Raw genomic sequence first — 20,727 nt, 5'->3', positions numbered from 1 at the left:
GCTGCTCATGCAAATAATTAGTCCATCCACATGAATGTTTTAGAATCCAGAGGCTAATCTAGTATAATGATGACAAAAACTAAAATTGCATAAAACACTAGTGTCTCTTTCGTGGTGTATGATAGCACTGAAATCAGCAGAATTTAAAGAAACAAATTTTAAAAATTCACAAAGTGATACAAATGACCATATGTTCCATTGAAAAATTTGATATTGAAGCTCTCATTTGCTATCAAGCAATGGAATACAGGAGATACCAAAGATATTGTGAAAAGGGATTTCCTCAAACCTTCTGTGTTGATATAGATAGTCAGCATCCCAAGAAAGCCTAGATCCTGTGCCCAACCAGTCTGTCAACATCCAGTTATGGGGACCCTTCACTGGACAGTCTTCTGAGAGTGATTGGACTGATTTGGTCAGGGTCACAAGCAAACAGAGAGACCCCCTCCTGGGTCTCCACATCTTTATTTTAGTATGTTACCTGCTGACAGTGACTGCCAGCACCCATGAAGTACTCACACTAACAGTTTACAGAACACTCTTTATTAATAAGATTGTGACAGGTTAAGGTTGGCTGATTGTCAGTGATAGTATCTGACTGAAAAAATGTATTCAAAGCAATATAACAAGAAGCTCTAATCCCTAACACAAGCTGCCTTGAGATAATAATTCAGCACACATAAGAGTACAGTTTTCACCCAATAGTAGTCCCTATGGGGAAGAAGACAGGTTCAGCCCATCAACTGATTCCAAAAATTACAATGGAGTCTTCCCTAAATTTGTCGCACTCTCAACTTTTATATTTGTTTTTTATGTCTCAGTCAAGCTGGTGTAACTCCAGTAGTACATACATTTGTCACTGATTGGTGTAAAATTCTAAGATATAGTCAGTAAAATATAGAATTCCTCTCTTTGAGGGGTGGTGGTAACCTTGGAGACAGGTAGCTTTGAGATAGAGGTGTGCAACAGCATAACATCTGTGATCTCACCATGGTTGCTGGTTCAACAGCAAGACATTTTTCTCCCTTGATTAACACCTCGTATGGGGATTATCAGCTACAAGGTGCCACCAAGATCCCTCCCTTTCAAGGATTTTAACAAAGCCTGGCTACAGTGTATCCAGTCTACTCCACCCTCCATTTCAATTCATTTAGCATGTCTTGTGGGAGGAAATCAGGCATGATCACTGCATCCCATCCAAAGATGCAACTGCATTTCACCCTAAGATTTCTGCGCTGTTATAACTCCTGTTAGAGTGTGAATATAACTTCTCAGCTTTCTCTGAATCCCCCAGCCATTTCCCCACATTCTGATACCCTGAAAAAACAAATGGTGGAAAAGGGCAAAAAAAGGAGAGAGTAATAATGAAGCTAAAGATACTATAACAATAAGGACTTCACAATTGGAGGCTTAACAGTCTGTTTTGACTGCTTCTTAAATCAGAGGAAAGAAATAAACTGATGTCAGAATTTGTCTGAAGACAATAGGAAAAAGCAAAAGTACATTGGTGATGATTGAGCATCTTTCATGTGGCAGTTATGAAACATAGGGAGAGTGTCTTAAATTTTGAGGATGTCATCATTGACACTGACTAAATATTATTATACTGGCAGTTATATCCAATTTATCAGGCAAGCTAGGAGTGTAATCTGTGTAATCATTCCAGTTTTGTTCTTTAAAAGATTATGAATGAAGATCATTTTGTTTGTTTTGTCTCTAGAGCCTTTCACTAAAAACATCAGTTTAACATGCTAGTCTTCAAGAAAATGTGATAGCTGAAAAGACAGACCAGTGCTTAAAGCATATTGACACCTGCAATGTTATAAAGACAATTTATCTACTTTAAGGTATGACAGAAATGTCTTCAGGAAATGTTTTGGGTTTACCTGAGAACTGCATGGGAGGAAACGTCCATGTGCACAAAAATAATGGTATCTCTGAGGCACTAATAAATTTGAATCTATAAAAATAATCAATCATGACTGGTTCCTGGTATTTCTTTGACATTATGAAATAGTATTTATTTTACAAGTCAATTAACATTTTTTAGTCAAAGCAGATTGATATGAGTAATCAATTTAACAGTCCTAAATTTTGGCATATTATGCATCAATAAACACTCCTTCTTGCTCATTCTTTTCATAGCTAGGTCTATTTGATTTTTCTTTTCTTTGAAAGCTCAGATCACATCAGCAATGAAGACGTGGGATCCTATTTTGCTAAACCATATAACATAGAAGACATTCAAAATGAGAACCAATTACAGTATACAGATGACTGACTTTCTTTCTATTGCAAAATACAATTAAGTTTTTTCTTAGGTATAGCTAAGAAGAAAACCTGGTTTTCAGGAATTAGTGTGAATTTTTGTTAAAAAAAAATTAAAACTATTCAGTTGGGATTTTTATTTGCAGATTTTCCTGTCTATGTGTGATTATTATACAGTTATTACTTTGCTTTAGTTGCATTTGTTTGAAATGCTTAAATGATGGCAGCTTTATAAATAAAATAGTTCTCATGCCTGTATCAGACACAAGTGTTTGGTTTTATCTAGAAAGTTTTTGCATTACATATCATTGGTTTTGTTTGGGGAAACAGTATAGTGAAAGAACTGATACATTTTTTTTTTTAAATCCCTTTTCCTAGCTCTTGTCAAAGTTCTACCAAAGCTTTTTAAGTTGACTGTAGACTTTTTTAATTCATTCATTTATATGAATGCTTTTCCCTGCTATCAGCAGTATAAAGCTATCATATCTATCTGTTCTGGAACTGGCTTTTGCTGGTCTGGAAGCCAGATGGTTTTGCTTTCTGATGTGTTCTCCCTTCCAGAGCCATCCCCAGCGCTTGCTCACCCTTTAAAGGTGCTATGGGCAGAATGTTTCCCTGTTCTTTTGTACTGCTGAACTCACTAAGTAAACCTAACTCAGCAGGAGGTTTTTAAGAGTAGTCTCCCATTCTCTACTTATGGGAAGTAGAAATGTGACCAGCTTAAAAAAAAGAGTAAAAAAAGAAGAAAATTTCTGTGTATCAATTATTGTCTTGCAAGCATAAGCCCTTGACATGGGCGATAGGCATTCAAGCATCTTTCCCTTGTGTGTCTACCTCTGGGTTGGCTTGTGGTACTTAGTGTAATGCATGCAGTGCCAGCAGTTTTTGTGATTGCTGCATGCCTTGCTGCCCTCAGGTGTGCAGTTCCCCTTGGGATCAAGTCAGTGCAGATGGCTGGTGCACTTTGTACATTATCTGGCTTCCCCCTCCAGGCATGGGAAAGTTTCTGGACAACCTTAAAAGGCAGCTGCTCTCAAGGAGTGTTTCTGCTTCTGGATGTTTCTTCTTTCCCCTTAGTAATATAAGGACTTCAGAGAAGTTCTGCACTTTCCAGGTAGAAAAGTTTGAGTTGTCCCCTGACTAGTTTTGAAAATGTATGTTCTGTAACAGGCTCTTTGAACTTAGGTTTCCATAAAATTAACAAAAGCATGTTAATTACTGTCATTAGATAAGAGTGTTTTATCTTCCAACTTTGGTGATACTTATGAATCTTTTTACAGTAGATAGGCTTAAAAAACACTACAGCAGAAACAAAGAAATTAGAAATACATTATTAATTAAGAGGCATATTAAAAGACTTAGGTCTTGGACATGGAAATAAAACTTTAAATTTAATAATGTCTGTGTTGGAATTTAATAATGTCTGTTATTTATACTGATATTGCATTGGGACAAAAAAAAAGAGTGCTGGAGATTGATTTTTGCCTATTCATTTAGGTTATGGTGATGTACTGATTCCATTAAATGCCACTGATAAAAATATTTTTACATGTGGTACAACACAGCATGTAAGGTCAAAATCAAATTAATATTAAATTAAATTAATAAGCTTAAAACATCTGAACATGCAATAGTCCACATACTGTAACTGTTAAAACACAGGCAGTGAAATGTTATATGCATAAATTTATGCATAGTGTACACTGAGTTTTCATTTACAACAATAAAGCTCCACTTCTATTGAGTTATTCAGAAGAATTAGAAAGGATCAGTGATCTACAGCCCTATATTAAAAAGGATTAGAAAGATTAAAACTTTGAAAAATGTGTTAAATATTTTTATCTTAAAAATTCTTGAAGGAACAACTGGCTAACTCTTCCTTATCAATTATCATTTTAAATAGTGTAATTGGTTTAGATCATGCTTTTCTGTTGCACTATAATTGAATATTGCAAAACTACTAGTTTTCTTACTGTGCAGGCTGTTGTTTGCATCCGTACAGATATATCTAACTCTTTTAGTAATACATGAAAATTTCTGATTTTTTTTTTTTCTCATTGCAGATCCTATAAATATATTACTTGCTGGTTTTTAGCACAGCCAACTGAGAATAAAATTTCTTATGACATTGAGAAATAAGACTGGCTGGTTTGTTGGGTGACTGGCATACAAAGATATTATAGGTGACTAATGCGCAAAATACTTTTGCTATTGTCAATGTAGGAAAGGAAAAAGGAACTACTGGTCTGTTTTTAAAATATCTAGCTTAGCTTTGCAGTTTCAAAGAAATTTCCAATGCAATTTCATCTGTCAACTTGCATACAATCCTGTTGTTCATGTTGTTGACAAAGGTGCTAAATAGTGTCTAGACCAATATTGACTCTTGATACATGTGATTATGAGAGAATTGCAGTCCAGCCAGACTTTCACTACTTTATGTTATATGCAACCAATAAAGTCCTTAGTATGACTGTGGAGATGTTGGGAGAGAATGTGTAAAAACCTTCATCAGGTTGAAGGAAGGTGTTTGTCCTGTTGTCTACATCCACTTATTTCATCAGAGAGGACAAGTTTGTCAAGATTTTACCAAGATTTTCTCTTGGTAAATCCATGTTTGCCAGTCCAAGTCAGGCTGCTGTCCTGACAAGATTTTTGGGGATGACCTGCTCTGTAAATTATACAGGGATGTGAGTAAGGTTGACCAGCCTTGTGGTTCTGTGGATCTTCCTTGTTACTGTTTTTTGGAGATGGACATAGTTTGCCATTTTTCAGTTACAGAAGAATTTCTGTTTGTTTAACAGATAGCAATGTACACTTGCAGCCCAGACAGCCAACTGTATCCTGAACTGCACCGAAGAAAACATGACAAACAGGTTTAGGAAGGTGATTCTCCCCTTCTACTCTGCCCTTATGAGATCCTGCCTGAAATACTGAGTCCATCTCTGGGAACACCAGCAAAATAAGGACATGGGCCTGTTGTTCCCTCCTTCTAGAGGAGGGAAATTAAGATGATCAAAGGGCTGAATCACCTTCTCTGTAAAAACAGGCTGAGAGAGTTGTGGTTGGTCAGCCAGGTGAAGAGGAGTCTCTGGTGAGACTTTAATGCAATCTTCCAGTATGTAAAGATGTCTACAGATTATGGCAAGGGCATGTAGTACTAAGACAAAGGACAATGCCTTTAAGAGAAAAGTGGGTAGATTTAGATTGGATTTTTTCTTCACTGGGAGGGCAATGAGACACTGGCATAAGTTCCACAGAGGAGTTGTGGATGCACACTACTGGTAGTGTTCAAGTCCATCTTAGATGGTGCATTGAGGAGCACGATCTAGCAAAAGGTGTGCCTGCTCATGGCTGGGGGGTTTAAACTAGAAGACTTTTAAAGGTCTCTTCCAACTCAAACCTTTCAGTTATTTGGTAGCAGGAAGTATCTCCCCAGTGATGACAGTCACTCCACTCAACACTGCTGGATGTATCCTGTCCCATTTTGTATTTCTCCTGTTTACCTACACACCTATAAAAGGACTGAAAGAATGAGGCATTTTATCAGTAGATGGATTAAAAACTCCTGAAAGCCAGTAAATTGAGTTACCAAATACAAAAAGAAGAATTACAAGAAATACAGAAATACAGAAAAGAAGAATTATATTAGAAAAAAAGAATACCAAGAGAAGTGGCTGATAGTTCAGTTCTTCAGTTTCTTAAAGCAAAATTCAAACCTTCCTGGACTATATGCATCAATCAAACCTCAGTTGTTAGGCTTACCACAAGAGAAAGTGAGTGGAGTCTTTTGTCTTGTCTTGCATGTGACTACCTACTTAATGGTTCCTTCTTGGCTAGAATCTATAGAATTGCCATTGCAATAATTTCCTCAAGGGTAGTCATTCTCCAGGAGCTTTGATATAATGGTAGAAAAAATCAGAAGAATAAAACAATGATAATAGCTTACCTAATGTTATACCAAAACAGAATTGATGAATTTTACTTCTTGAAAACTTTTTTTTTTTTTTAATTTTGGAAGATATGGGATCAAAACCAAAGTATTTCAGCAAGCCTTTTTAAGAGAATAACACTTTATATGATGTGCCTTTCCTACACCTTTAGCGAACAGATGGGTAGTAATCGGTTATGAGTGCAGTTGGAGCACTAAAGAAAATGTTGTCATTTTTTTTCCTGCTAGCCATTTATCTATTTAATTCTTTGACAGAACAGAGGAAATGTAACTAAATGTGTTCTGTTTTAATTAAAATGAAAGTAAATTTATTAGTCATGGAAACTCTGTGTTCTATTTATGCTTGGGGAACAGAATAAACATATGCCTCTGCCTCATTATCACCATCCAACATGAGGTTATTCCTTGTTGCTTATTTGGCTTATTAAACAGATCATACTAGTCATAAACTTGATTTTTTTCTTAATTCTAACTAATTACAGTGGGAATGAATAAGTAAATGGCAAAAGAAAAGCACATCCTGAGAAGCATTACAGTAGATGGCTGTTCTATTAAATAAATGGCAGCCATGACATTATATACATGGAAGCATGTAGTTGGTTTGTGGAATTGCAGTATTTCTTTGCATAAAATAAAGACAGTAAGAATCAAATTGTTTCTTGACTCTTATTTCCATTTGTTCAGCAGTCTATTGCCTGGCTAGAGGAATGAAACAGAAGGGCAGCAGGGAGGGGCTTTTACTTTGGTAATACCAGAGACTTAACCCCACTGGAATTTGTAAACCTTTAATAAAATCTTATGATCTACCACTTCTGCTAAGCACACTGGAGGGGAATAGACACACAAGGCTAAGCATGCAGAATAGGAACATTAGCCTTTATCGGGGGGAATCCCTATCAGACACAGTACTGAAGGGTGCTGGACAGCATTATATGACTTTTAACCTTATTTTCTCATTTGACACTTCTAAATAAAAATATTGTCAATCTAAGCTTTCAGAATTTAGAAGCGACCAAAAAGTTTATCTTTTGTTTCACTTCTGCTGTTTCTTCTTCTTTCAGAAACATAGATTTCTTTTTCCTACTCTAATTAGAAATTAGATTAGTCCAGTTAAGAGAACAACTGGGATAAATATTAACTGGCTTTACAGCCCTGCACTAAACACTGTTGTCCCACAAATTATATGTGATTCAGCAACTAGGAGTTCTACTACAAAGCACAGCAAATTTCAAAACTCAACTTTGGTCCTATGTTAGTGCTCAATATAATTACAAAACATGGCTACTAAAATATAGTGCAAATTTTTCCCCTTGTGAGAAAAAAGGCCAGCAGAATCCTCAGCTGCATTAGAAAAGCATTACAAGCAGCTTAAGGGAAGTTGTCCATTGTCTTAGTCCTGGTGAGACCATTTGGAGTGCTGAGTCCCCTTCTTAACTCCTCAGTACCCAACTCATGAGCATGTACTAGAGCAAGTGCAACAGTTATGTACCTCATTCATGGATAAGAATATCCACCATCAGGTGAAAGAGACACGAGACAAGAAGGCTCTGGGGAGGTCTTATAAAAATGTAAAAAGTACATGATGAAGCAGGAGAGGTAAGGAAGAGGAAACCAGACTCCTCTCAGTGTTGCACACTGACTGGGCATGAAACTATTAGCATATATTGCTATATTTAAGTATGTTGTTGGTTATACACCTTTTTGGAAGGAGCAAAATTATATCTGTACACATTTTCATAGTGGAAGAAGTGGTAAAAATTAATAACTGGAAAAACATACAGCTATAGTGCAGAAAGTATAGGATACATTACAGAAGGACTGCTAAGTTTCAGTGAAGATTCTATATCAAAAATTACCCAATTTTTCCTTCACATATCTTCAGCATCATTCAGCTTTATGGTTTCAGTGGAAAGGATATTCCAACTTCAGTTGAAGTTGTATCATCATCTTGTAACATTTCCCCTTTTTTTGATCTGCCTTTAGCATACTGTGTGCTGAGTCTAAGAGAAGCAATTTCTTTGTCTTGGTAAAAAAACCAATACATAAAAAGCCCCAGAAATAATGTCCTTTTATATGATTTTTACAGTGAGCTCATGGGCACTCTGTGCCCCCTTCCCCAAGACCCTGTGACTCTAATCAAGATAACCCTGGACCCCTCCTTCCTGCCCCAACAGGGTTGGCAGAGAGCCAGGGAAGCCCACCCTGTCCAAAGTCTATATAGACCCCTGATATTTCCTGTTCTTTCTCTTTTGCACTGCTCTCCCCTAGGACATCACAGAATAAAGAGAGCTGAACCAACGTATATCGGGGTAAGAGCCTCTTTTGGAAATCTTTGCCATCTCCTGATATTCCTCCCCTCAAAGCCTCAGATCTCTGGGCTAGCCTGATAATTCAGGGGGCTGTGTGAGGGGGGGAACGTCAGATGATATTATGAAAATCTGTCTTTATATTGTCCCAGGAGCCTTTCCTTGCTAGTATTTTCCTACTGCTAAGCAATAATTTATTAAAGCTCTAGTTACAGTGGGAAAGAAGGTTGTATCTTGCTGCCAGCTGTAAGAGCCAAACTCCACCAAATATAATGTTCATAGTTTGAAATAGGGCATATTTTTATCTGATGTTTTATATAGAGTATCTGAATAACCATTCACAACAATTCAGAAAGAACCTTGACTTGTGAGGATTTAATACCAGTCTGTGTATGAAAAAGGTTTATTTTTGCCTACATTAATTTCAAAACCATCAAGATAATTTCATTGACATATTTAAACTTACAAAAATGCCACCCATTACACATGAACATTATACAGTTACCAGAATGTATCCCATTTTACATTGGTCAGTGCATGATCTACAATTTCACAATTGTATTAGTTTCCCAGGAAACACCTAAATTAAGCAAGTTTCTTGGTTGAATGGTGTATATTATGAGCATTAGTGTGAAATTCCACAGGATGGGCAGAAAGATCTACTAATGTCTAAGCTAATTAATTTACTGCCTTTAGCTGAGTCTTTTTTCTTGTCTGTTTTCAAGCAGAGACTGGGAGATTGACACACCATGCTATTCTTTTGTGGCCCTTTATATTTTTTTAATCTTTCCTGCATTCAGAAAGGGACTTATTAGCTCAGAGTTTTATGGTAAGAGGTAGCAAAATGCCAGGAATTATGTTGTTTTCTCCAAGTCTTGTCAGTATATTTTGCTTGCTGTTTCATGGAATACTAAAGGCAAGTGACTATATTATCACAGGTTTTTGTGACTGGCAACAGTTTTGGCATCATATATCTAGTAACAGCTGTTGTTTTATTACAAAATACTCCAGTGATGCTTAGTGTAGAAGGAGCCAAGGCAGAATCAGCAATGCCATTCCCTATGGAATTAGTATAGTGTAGAATTTGCTAACCTATATTAAAAATTTACTTTTTCTAATCAACTATTTAAATTTTCTAGAGAAAATTCAGAGAGACCATATGCAAAATAATATGTTTTAATCCTATTTCCTCTGAATATTGTACACATCACCAAATTAAAAATGAAAATATGGTGGCATGATATGAGAAAACTCCAAAGAGTCTTCATTAGAAACATGAAGATAGTTCAGCTGTATGTTCATTTACTAGACAAGTTAAAAATTTCTGTCCCACTGTTATGTATCAAAATATGAAAATTTTTACTGCCATGATCTATTTTGGTATGATTTTTTTTAGTTATCTAGAGATAGAAATGTAACAATATTGTAACAATGTAACAATTTTATGTCAAAATTTTTTTTGCATTTTTACATTTTACTACATTTAGGTCCTCTTGGAAATTGAAATACCATTAATGTGGTGAGTTATTTATGCCTCATTGTGATGCATCATCAAAATATATACACTATTTTTATAATCAACTTGACATATTATGCTTTTTAACTTGAGGCCCAATTGTTAATTCCACTTAGTGATATATTTTTGGATGACCATTTCTAAAGAATTGTCATTAGTAAACCATATACAAACTTTTAAGGAAATTAATTTCTACATAAATTAGTAGTTGTAAGAATATTTATTAATAACTCAGCAAGTAAAACTATTCATCTCTACTAGGAAAAGAAATAGATATTGGTAGGGAGTGTCAAATATGTTCTCTGACATATGGCTAGGACCAGTTCCTATGCACTGCAGCTGAGAAGAAAAATAATGATTAGTGAATGTGAAATTTGTGGCAGGTTTTCGTTCTTTCAAATCTAGGAGAAAGGGAAGAGGTTTGTAAGTTTTTGCAGACTGAGAAGTTGCTGCTGGAGGCACGGGTTGCTATGTTATTCCCTGGTGTTTTTAAACGAGAACATGAAAATTCCTAGTGTAATTGCTCTCAGTGTGTGAGCGGAGGTCCCTGGAAGTGACGGAGCAAATTTTCTTTGGCTGCAGCTATTAAGAGTACACATGTTTAAGAGAGAATTGGATGTAAGCTTGGCAACATCCTTATCTCAATATGATATTAGCTATTCCTCATTTCTCAATCTTGTGTACAGGAACTTTGTAATCTATAAATGAACTGGAATTTTCATTACTTTTTGTATAAATTAACCACTTAGTGTTTTTCTAATTGGTTGACTGGATGATTAGTTCTCTAGCAGTTACCTGCAAGACAATCAATTCATGTTTAGCATATTAAACACTTCCAAAGAGAGACTGATTTTGTGAGCATATTCTATAGCTTATTAACTAGAGTAGCAAAACAATATTTTTTTTTTAAATCTGCAGAAACCAGTTTACTTTTGGTACAGCTATATATTTCCTACACAATTAGTCTATGTCCTTTTCAGTACTGCTTTTAAACATAGGAAGTCCACAAGTTAGAAGGCACAAAAACAGCCCCTTCTTTTCTTCTACCCCTGTAAACATTGTCACAAGCTCTTGAGTCTAGGAAGGGAACTTAATGAATGTGATTGATGAAGTTCTGTATTTTAATATACTGCTAGAATTGTGTAAGTTTGCTGGATTTCTTAGGCAAGACCCATGCATACAATGACGTCAAGGGCTGCATCCAAATTTCCCTGGAATTCCTGTGGGAATACTGCTGCAGTCCCAGACAGTAACTTCATTTTGAGGTTCTTTTCACCAGACTTTTTTCCCCCATGACAAATTCAAATTCTTTTAGCATTCAAACTGATGAAAGGATTGACCTAACATCAGTAACACCAAATCTTGGTATTTAGTCTTAAAATGTAGGGTTAAAAGGAATGTCAGAGTTCATTGAGGCTAGTTTTTTCAAACTGTCAGCTTTTTCCTTGAAATGGCATAATTTTGAACTCCTAAGAAAACTTTGATCATTGTATATCGAATTAGTCTTCAATAATGAATAAAATCTCTTTAAACAGAGATTCTTTACTCCTGCCTCTGAGATGTCTCTGAAAAATAAAAATACAAATGCATGTATTTATTATATATATATATTATTTATATATATATAAAGAATTTCAGATTTTCACCTTCTAAATGCTTTTCTGAAGCATCAAGACTTCCCTCTGCTTGTCAAACATAACAGAAAAAATTATTTGATGACATATGTTCTATCTGGTGAATATTCATAGTTTTGTATTATTCACTGAAATTACTGAGAAAATACCTTAAAATAAAATGTTTTGTTTCCAGCCATATCCCTGGGTTGTTACACCTAAGCAGCATTTTATCCAAGGGTAGGTAGGCTGAAAGGTAACCATGTTTTTTATCCCTTTCACTTTGTGCATTGAGGTGGAAATCTTTGGAGGATGGTTTGACGCGAATTCATTTTCATGTTATATTGTCTGGAGTTTAAGAGAATGAAAGGAAACATGTCTTTTCATTCCTTTTTTCCCTCCTTTTTTCCACTCCCTGTTACTAATACAACTACTTCCCTGGCAAAGAGATTAAAAAATTTGCTCCTGCCATAGTGCAATAAAATAGTGAAAGCATCTGGATAGAAGCAGCCCATCCTCCAGATCATGAGATCTGTCTGAATCTGGAGCTATGCACAACCTAACAGAAGTTGCATGAGAGGGAACACTCTGAAGACTGTGTATTAAAGCATTGATTCATATGTGCTGCAGCTGCAAGCCAGAGGACATATAAATAGTAAATTGAAGCAGCTTCCATTTCATTCCTTCCAAGAGCTTACATCCCCCAAATTCAAACAACTAGCTGCTTCTTGCTTTCAATTCCCTATCATGCTAGTAAAATAATTTTAATGTATATTTCTGAGCAGCTCAGAGCGATTTTGTTTAAAAAGTTCTCAAAATCCAGAAGTCCAAGTGATCTCAGTGAGCAGTGTTGTTCTTTCCATCTAATCTGGTGCAACAGTTTCTCTTCCAGTAATGTTAAATTGTAGAATTACTTTTTTCAGCTCTGGTTTGCAAATCTAGATCATTTTTACATGGGGTACCTATCATTTATACTTCAGATGCTGCTTCTGGCTCATAATATATTAAAAAAAAAAAAAAAAAAAAAAAAGGATTAGCTTTCTTTTCTTTCATCCTGTTGTTTCCTGCTGGAGCTTTGGGACTCAAGCACGCTCCGGTTTCATGGCTCACTCCAGGGTACATGTCCTGCTGGCTGGAAGGAAGGCTTCTTTGCATCAGCAAGGAATGTGCCACAGCTTTCCCTTATATGTTAATTACATTTTTAATATGCTGCTTTAGCAGGTTGAGTAATCAGAGTCTGACATGGTTGCCCCATTCCTGAAACCCTGAATCAGGAGAATGCTATTAATCTTAATTCTGAATAAAGTATGCTTGGAGTAAAGATGTTACACAAGGTCCAGATTTTTAAATTACTTTTGTATCAACCAGCCTGCCTCGATCCAGACCAACCTGAAAGGGCACAAATAATCCACCAGTTTACAGTCACTGGTGTAGTGATATGAATATAGGGGTGTCAGAGGCCAGGAAGTCTTTAAAGGAGTGGGACTCATCTGGTAAGGGATGGGTTGCTAATGTGACACCTCCTGTGTCCCACTAGGATTGGAATGAGGTATTAAAGGGCATCATTCAGTCTGAATCTTACAGCCGGACCGTGTGGACGGCTGATGAAGGAGCCAGCAGTGGAATGTTTAGCAGGCTGTGACGACTTTGCACAGAAATAGGAAAATTTATCACCAGCTTGCCACAGCAGTACCGCACTGCCCGCTTTCGGTGGTGTGCCCCTTCTGTGCGCTCCCGCCCCGCTCGGCAGCCCAGCCCTCCCGGCTCCCGGCCTCCCTTCCCGGCCCCGAATTTAGGGACTCGCTGTCAGCAAGCTGGAGCCGTCCTCCAGCACAAACAGGGGGGTTCGCAGCCTCTGCGCAGTTACCGAACAAAGATATCCTTGTGCCTGAACACACCGGTTATATTGGTACGGGAGTACGGACGGACGGACGGACGGATGAACGGATGGATGGATGGACGGATGGATGGATGGATCGGTATGCAGATGATGAATCGTGCATCTGTCCGAGAGGGGGCTAGCCCGCGTCTGCCATTGCGCGCAGGAGGCTGCTTGCATCCCCGAAGTGCTAGAAACGGAGAAAACAAGGCGGGGAGAGGAGAAGAACGGGGGCGGGCAGGGAGGGGAGGCGGGCGGGCGGGCGGCGCGGCCAATCGCTCGGGCTGCCGGCGCTGCAGGAACGGCGGCGCGGAGCTCAGGGCTCCGAGGGATACAGAGCCGGGGCCGGGTATCTCTCTGAGGACGGCGAGCAGCTGTGCCGCCAGCACTACGAAAAGTCCCCATTTCCTTCTTATAAATTAAAGTGCCTTGTCACCAGTTAGGGCAAATCAGCCAAGGTAAGGCTTAAATAAAATGACACTTTAATATGCAGCAACATGGGTATTTCTAGACAGCGATGCCGCTAACACAGCCTTCTAAGTAGCACAAAATATTTAAATATTTTGTGCAATAATGCTGTCGTAGTGGGTGCACAACCTGTAATTTTTCTGTGTTAAAGTTGCCCCTGGTATGTAAGCCTTACCCTTGTGGTGCTGTAGAAACGTGTTTGCTTATCCGAGGCAGTTGCAAAGGGACCTGCGAAATACAGGCATAGAAAGGTAGCGGCGCTCTGTGTATGTGTTTGTGTGTGACCGTGTACGTAATACCTACAGTTTTGCTCCTTAACCTATGGGGATAATGTACAGATGCATTTTAATGGTGGCAGCAGTCAGATTCTTTAGCTCAGCTCACATATGTGAGCCTTTTTATTCAATAAAACCGCATGCCATGTTGAACTATATGTGAAAAACATTAAGCTTGGTATTTGAATAGCAATTTCGGCGTTTTGGGTTCGTTCCCCACCACCCCCGTCTTCCCCCCCCTCCCCCCGCCCCCCCCATGTTTGTAACATTATGTGTGATAACTGAGGATTGAAATTGCAGCAAGACCTGCAGATTTACCTTTAGCTGCTTGTTAAAGCTTAAGCAGTCACCTAACTTTACTTTGTGTAAAGGGCACTGTAAATAATGCACAGGCAGAAAGAAATCCTTGCTTCATTGTCTCCTAGCCCACCCCAGTAGTACCTCTCCTAACAAACAAAAACTACTATGTACCTTTAGTTCACACCACATTTTGACTGGTGGAATGTCAGTGGTCTAGAACTGAGTGTTTTGGCAAGCAAGGAGTTCCCTAGGATGACTTTGCTGAAAACAACATAGTTCTGGACCTGTGTGTGTGTGTGTGTATGTGTCTGTGTGTGCCTGTTAGTCTGTTTTGTATACATGAGTGGCAAGATACAAGGAGGACAGGGTACAGAACCCAATGAAACGTGGCAAACGTATATGCCTGCATGTATTTCTCTGACTGGATCTCTGTAAAACAATATGAGCATTTCTTATATATCAATGTAATTTATCATTCAGATTAAGGGTTGGGATAAATTCAATCTCATGTACATCAATGCCCCATTAGTTTTTCACAATCAAAGGAAATACAGTGGAAAATACAGGTAAAATTATGACTTCAGTTACTACAGGTGATAAAATCAGTGCCTATATTCAAGGTACAGAATGTGTTTTTCATTCTGAGATACTAGGCATAGCTCCTTCTTTTCCAAATCTTTACTTCTTTGCTGCAGTCTACCATGCGCAGTTGTGTGAAAACACTGAAGCCTTCCTTATGAATAAATTGTCCTCTACTGAATAATATTAAATGTTTGTTTTCTGGGCAAATATAAAATGAATTTAAAAGTTTGCCATGTTTGGCATTTTGCCTAACTGTAAAGGTAAGAAGATTTAGAGAAATAACCAAAAAGTTAATCTACCTCACTGCCTTTGACAAAATATTACATTTTATTCCATTTTATATTTTTGTGAAGAAGACATATTATGGTATAGCTACCTAATACAAATTAAGATGTGACTCTAATTTTCTTTTTTGTTATGTATACCTATGGAAACAATGCAATATTTTTCTTTTGTAATTAAAGTTTCTAATTATCTTACTTAAGGACTACAATAAATAACTTTTTCATTTCTTCTTAGAAAGTGTCAATCAAACAGAAAACAAACAAACAATCCAACAAAAACCCTACAAAATGAATCAAGAAAACAACCAAACCAACACATTCACTGTTGTCTGGTTTTTTCTAAAACTTGACTGGAGAAATAGTGTGTCAGACTGCACTTTCCTTTAAATAGAAGCAAATTCAGTGCACAAGCATGGCTTAGGGGGCACTGTGCTGCTGACTGAACCATTTACAGATGAGATGCAAAACTAAATGCCTTCCACTTGCAGGTACTGAATATCCTGTAAGACTTCCTAGGATAGGATTGTTGACTCTGCTGTTAGGACAAAATGCCAGTCAAAGTTTTTATACTTTGTCTAGTTTAATTCCTTAAGTATCTTAATTTGAGAGCATTGTTCTTTACTACTTACATTAAAAATGTTGTTCAGTCTGTTTGTTCTGCAATGCAGAGACTGTAACTCAGCCACTTTGTTGGTGCATGGTGTGCTAATTCATGGTAGTAGTTCTGGTGAACATATGCAAAGTTATAAAACAACTGGGGATAAATGTCTTCATCATCCAAAATTAGTGTATGAGGGTGCATGTGTGCATGCCAGAGAGGCACACAGTTGTTACTGCACCAGAACTGACATTCTTGTGTGCATAAAATTTACATAATACCCTTCAGAGAATAATCTGTACTTAAAAGTGACTTTATTTTTTTTTTTTCCAATAATTTTGTCTCTGAACTCTTAAACATTTAACACATGAGCTCTAAACATTAAAAATATGAGCAATTGAATTGCTAATTTTCAATATGGTCATATGGAAGATTTCAACCTTTATCTCTGGCTGATAAATGAAACTTGAAAGGTATGAAAAATTCTGTTAACTATAGCTCCTGCTTCTGGTTAAGAGCTGCATTTCTGTTAATACAATTAGTGCTAAAAATTATCAGTCTTATCAGATTGAATAAAACCAGCTAAATACCAGTGAGTCATCTGTTCCATGCAGATGAACATGAGCTCCTGTTTGGACAGCAAGCAGCTAGTTAGCCCTGGCAGACCTGTCCTGCAAAGGGGCCTAAATCAGCCATCATGACACCTTGGGGCACAGTTGCATTGCTTGGAGGCAATGCAAAATAAAGGTGGCAGCTGACAGGGCAGGAAGCAGACAAAATAAAGTGATTGCATTCATAGAAGATATTCCATGCATCTTCTCTTAGGAGAAGATGATACATGTGCAAAGGTCATAAGAAGAAACTCCATATGAAAACCCCAGCATAGCCTACACAGGTTTATGTAGGCCAGCACATATCTCTCACTATCATAATTATGGTGGAAAACTTATTTTGCATTATCAGTACAGCTGCAGTTTAAATAGCATGTGTATAGTCTGGTGATAATTCAGGGTGAAGTGCTTAAACTTCATCATATACTTGATTGGCAGACTTGGACAAGACCCTAAAGCACTCTATAACTTCATGTATGACATGAGCATTGCATAGTAATTATAGAATAAACAATGAATATTACATGATCCGATTTTAAATAAATATTTAACCCGATACTGAAGTGTATTGTCTCCATTACTCTATTCCTTCAGTTTTGAGTTATGCACAATTTTGCTATCCATTTCCAGCAAATGAAACTACATGGAATTTGGAATTCAAAGAATGGAAGTGGAATTTTTAAGAAGCTTCTGAACTGAGGGTTAAACAAATCATGTCTCATATAAGGGATAACAAAGATTGGCAGGATAAGATTTTTTTTTCCTCCAAAACCAGGTTTTATCCAGAAACCAATTAATACTGAAATGTTTTAAAAGATGGCTTTAATAATGTACCATTAGCTTGTTTTTTAAAATTGATTTTAATATGCACAAAGAGAATCAACAAAATTTAAAATAAAAAAGTTTGAGATTTGAAAGGAGTGAATAAGGCTATCTCCTATTTAGGGGTTGTGCTTATGTGGAGGAAGTTGTTGCTTCAGGGGTTTGGGTTTGGTTTTTTTTAAAGTAACATCTTTGTGAAACTTAGTAGCCATTTGCACATCTGCAGTCCTTATATAATGAAAATACATTCAGCAGTTTCTTGAAGCCTGTAAGAAATATAGTTTTATTTGATGGCAATTGTCATTTATATTTTAATGGAATTTATTCAAACCTGAGTAGAGTTAAAGCTGGGTTTGTTATAATAGAAAAGACAAAGCATTACTCCTTGTAAAATTCTTTTGCTTCTTTTAAGCAGATCTTCTTGCAAAAGGGGGTATATTTAGGTCACAGACAAATTATTCCATTCTCACTTCAGCTTACCTAGGTTTCAGTAAAATTTATCCAGTGCTTACAAGGCCAGATTTTCAAGGCTGTTTGTGAAATATGGTGTAAAAATACTGAAGCTAGCTGAGGTACCATATGCATTTCTATGATAGGACTGTAATGAAGATCTGTGACGTTGTTCTTTGTAGTACTGCACAGTCTACTATAATATTGAACCCTGAAATTACAAGAGGGATCAGCCACATTTAGCAGATGGAATGGATGATGTGATAGGACCAGAAGGCTTTTCCTCAGGACAGTCTATTGGATGGAGAAGTGGGAACTGCCATTTCTTCATTCATGTCCTCTCTTAGATGGGGACAGTGAACTGTGCACTTCCAAATCAGATATCTTCAAGTTTTTCATTTAATTTCAATTGCTTTGAACCATTCTTTGGAGAAATCTCCCTCTCTTTGCTAGTGATATAGAAGTACATGCTTCAGTATAGGTGGTCTAAATACTTCCTAACATGTCTTCTCCCTGTACAGTATTCCTGTTGAAAACAACCAACTCTATTTGATTGACTCCTTGTTTTGTTATTTCCAAGCATATCATATGATCATGAAATGGTTTGAGTTGAAAGAGACCTTTGAAGAACATTTGATCGAACCTGCTCTGCCCTGCCACTGATTTAACCCTTTTTCAATAGACCAGTGTTCAAAGCCTTGAACACTACCTGGGATGGGACATTGACACCTTCCTTGGGCAGCCTGTTCCAGTGTCTCCATCATGCACTGTGGTGTTTCAAAATTAATTGCCATTCAGCTCTTACAGAACATTTATGGGTGCATATACAGTAAGCATATGCACACATATTCTTTAAGAAGGTAAAAGAAATTAGTATTAACTTAAGAAAAAATACAATGTTTGGTACTCTAAAAGCAAGTAAAAATTATGGGTAATATTGTGTGGCACTAGACTGAGCAATTTATTTTTTTTTCCCAAGATGGGAATGAGCATTTTCATTATTATATTAAATTATTTATTTGAATTCTATGATTAGTCAACTTAACCAAATCAGTAATATATTGTTTTACAAAAATTATTCATTTGGATTTGAATTCTGTTTATTTTACATCTTGTTCTTGCTCAGTGGTATGAAAGCTGTGAAGGAATTTTCTTTTTTTTTGGTTCAAGAGACTATGGTTGCCTTCATTTTCAGTAATTATACTTTGTCCAGAGAAAATAATCTTGTAGTGTCTTTTACTTGTAAACATTTGTGTACTGGGGAGCTGTTTGAAGGAGACTTCATGTTGGAGTGAAATTTCTCAGGCTTGTATTCAGTCAAAGTTTCAGTCCTGTTCTGCTGTTGATGATAGGATAATATGAAAGAAAAATATTTTTTAAAAATAGCAACATGAATACTATCTCTGTAATTGCAGGGTAAGCATTTGAGATATTCAGAGCCAGGTTTCAGACTGTCTCTGTGAGTTCTGTTCTAAATGTAAAACACAAGTGCTCCTTCAGTAGAGAACCTTTCTATTATTAGTGAAAAATTTAGTAGGTTAGCAATGGTTTCAGGCCAATAATGCTGCTATTAATTTTTGGGATGGTGGAGTGCTTATGCATGCGTTTGTGCATATTTGAAGGAAAGAGTAGTTCCTAAATGGGAGGTAGCTCCTTTAGTTTGTCCAATAGTGAGAAATATTTAATTTAACTGTAAAAAGGTATTTTTAACACTGATGTATTGTTTTTACACCTGGTAAATCCTGACTGGTCTAAATTTATAATCTTGGGTTTCAGGAGAAGTGAAATAAAAGTAGGGTGTATGAGCATTGTAGCATGTTAGCCATTAACTGGTCATGGCAACTGTCAATATTTAAAAATACCAGGAAAGTAATTAATGTCTGGGTTACAGTCCTCAATCACTATTTATTGTATGTTTTACATTTGGTCTTTCAATAAATAATAAGCTTTCTTACTGGAGTAATAAAATCAAGAAAAAAGCTACTCATCATTTATTGCATGCAATTTCCACACACTTTGCTGATGAAGAAAAATTTTTATATATTTGCTATTGAGGAGGATTGCTTTTTATATACTTGCTGTTCATTAAAGTATGAATTCTTGCATTCATATTAGTGAATTTGAGCTTAGAGTTATTATTTGACTATTCAGGCTAGAGAGATTAATATTTTTCTATGTGCAGGAGGTAAGGTGCAAAATAATCTGTCCATTTAGCATTGCATGTTTAGTTAATTTTTGTATTTTTTTTAAGTTATGAACCATCTAAGAAATTTCATGTAGAAAACTTGTGAAAAAGTATAATGTTTTTTCCTATACTCATTCATTTTCAATGAATGCATAACTAACACTTTGAAATCCTGTGTTGCTTTGTACTAGAAACTCTTCTAAGTGATTTTGGAAAATGTCAAGGCAATCAGCAAGCTAACATGTTTTCAAATGGAATTCAACATTTCTAGCTGGTTGAGCTTCTTCCGGTGTTATTTTGTATACTCTCAGGACAACTATCCCAGGCATACAGTTTCCTGTGCAATAACAGAGTTGGTGCACCAGAATTGTGCCAAGAAGCAGCAGAGTGGGAAGTCAACTACTGATGCTGGAGCAGATGATATGTCCTGCTGCCATAAGTCCCTTCAAGCAGCTGGTACCTCTTCCCAGGTGTTTAGCAGGAGCATTATGGGCAGCAGACTATGCACAGCTTTTAGATAGGGAGTGAGTTCCCAGAGCCGACCAAGTCCTGTGGTTCAGTTCCCAACTTGTTAAATGGACATAAAAGCATTGGCTTGATCATGCCACTTGGGTGCTAGAA

General features: G+C 36.9%; 1 protein-coding gene across 14 annotated transcripts in view; it reads left to right on the top strand.

The window, feature by feature from the left end:
• CDH18 (cadherin 18) overlaps positions 1 to 20,727 on the top strand; it is a 526,603-nt gene that overhangs the window by 266,920 nt on the left and 238,956 nt on the right. For 4 of the 14 annotated variants that reach the window (XM_021526416.4, XM_021526414.4, XM_085571658.1 and 1 more), the window contains exon 1: positions 13,796 to 13,989. The exons of 3 other annotated variants lie outside the window; for them this stretch is intronic. The gene's annotated coding sequence lies outside the window, so the exon portion shown is untranslated. Of the gene's footprint in view, positions 1 to 13,434; positions 13,632 to 13,795; positions 13,990 to 20,727 lie in introns of those variants that run through there. 7 more of the 14 variants (XM_085571657.1, XM_085571663.1, XM_085571661.1 and 4 more) reach the window with 3 other exon arrangements.

This window comes from Lonchura striata, chromosome 2 (assembly GCF_050655825.1).
Source record: "Lonchura striata isolate lonStrDom1 chromosome 2, ASM5065582v1, whole genome shotgun sequence".
NCBI lineage: Eukaryota > Metazoa > Chordata > Aves > Passeriformes > Estrildidae > Lonchura > Lonchura striata.
Note: the sequence above shows the minus strand (reverse complement) of the source record. Positions and strands in the feature narration are given on the sequence as shown.